This window comes from Nerophis lumbriciformis, linkage group LG03 (genome assembly GCF_033978685.3).
Source record: "Nerophis lumbriciformis linkage group LG03, RoL_Nlum_v2.1, whole genome shotgun sequence".
NCBI lineage: Eukaryota > Metazoa > Chordata > Actinopteri > Syngnathiformes > Syngnathidae > Nerophis > Nerophis lumbriciformis.
In genome coordinates this window covers 21,771,200-21,773,000 of record NC_084550.2, presented here as the reverse complement: position 1 = coordinate 21,773,000, position 1,801 = coordinate 21,771,200, and positions in this window count along the sequence as shown.

Sequence of the window (1,801 nt, the reverse complement as noted above, 5' to 3'; positions counted from 1 at the left end):
TTTTTTTAAATCAATACGTCCTAAAACTAGCACAGAACTTCTGTCAGACAGATGATCTTTGACTAGCTTTTTTTTTTTTTTTTAAATCAATACGTCCTAAAATCAGCACAGAACTCCTGTCAGACAAACGATCTTTGACTTGCTTTTTTTTTTTTTTTTTTTTTAAATCAAAACGTCCTACAACTAGGACAGGACTCCTGTCAGACAGATGATCTTTGACTAGCTTTTTTTTTCTTTAAATCAATACGTCCTAAAACTAGCACAGAACTCCTGTCAGACAAACGATCTTTGACTAGCTTTTTTTTTTTTTTTTTTTTTTTTTTAAATCAAAACGTCCTAAAAGTAGGACAGAACTCCTGTTAGACAGACGAAATGTATTTTTTTATCAATACGTCCTAAACTAGGACAGAACTCCTGTCAGACAGACGATCTTTGACTAGCTTTTTTTTTTCTTTCTTTTTTTTTTTAAATCAATACGTCCTACAACTAGGACAGAACTCCTGTCAGACAGACAATCTTTGACTAGCTTTTTTTTTTTTTTTTTTTAAATCAATACGTCCTAAAACTAGCACCGAACTCCTGTCAGACAAACGATCTTTGACTAGCTTTTTTTTTTTTTATTTTATTTTATTTTTTAAATCAAAACGTCCTAAAAGTAGGACAGAACTCCTGTTAGACAGACGAAATGTATTTTTTTATCAATACGTCCTAAACTAGGACAGAACTGCTGTCAGACAGACGATCTTTGACTAGCTTTTTTTTTTCTTTCTTTTTTTTTAAAATCAATACGTCCTAAAACTAGCACAGAACTCCTGTCAGACAGATGATATTTGACTAGCTTTTTATTTTTATTTTTTTAAATCAATACGTCCTACAACTAGGACAGAACTCCTGTCAGACAGACAATCTTTGACTAGCTTCTTTTTTTTTTAAATCAATACGTCCTAAAACTAGCACAGAACTCCTGTCAGACAGATGATCTTTGACTAGCTTTTTTTTTTTAATCAATACGTCCTAAAATCAGCACAGAACTCTTGTCAGACAAACGATCTTTGACTTGTTTTTTTTTGTTTTTGTTTTTAAATCAAAACGTCCTAAAAGTAGGACAGAACTCCTGTTAGACAGACGAAATTTATTTTTTTATTTTTTTATCAATACGTCCTAAACTAGGACAGAACTCCTGTTAGACAGACGATCTTTGACTAGGTTTTTTTTAGTTATTTATCAATACGTCCTAAAACCAGCACATAACTTCTGTCAGACAGACAATCTTTGACTAGCTTATTTTTTTAAATCAATACGTCCTAAAACTAGCACAGAACTCCTGTCAGACAGACGATCTTTGACTAGCTTATTTTGTTTTATCAACTGGTCCTTTAGCACAGTCATACTAGCTTTTTTTTTATCAATAGGTTTTAAAACTAGCTCAACAGAGAATCATTAACGGGGATTTGTGTTAGCTTATTAAAAACTACAGAGCTTTTTTGTTGTGAAAATATTACCGTTAGTAAAAACAAAAACAGTTTGGAGTGTTTTAAGTGGTCAAATGTATGTCACTGCCCCTTAGTGGTTACTTTGGGGAAATACATTGTATATGTTTAAATCGAATATCGAGTGTGTGTATCATTATTGTTACAACAACTGAATTTAGTAAGCGGAAATATGTATCAAAAGGTCACTTTAATGTTTTATTGGCGACAATTGTTTACCTTCGTTCATATCTACGGTCTTCTCCCGCGTGGGAACCATGACACAGCACTTCTGCTATTTGAGACCTCGGATCCTGATTGGCTAAAACGCG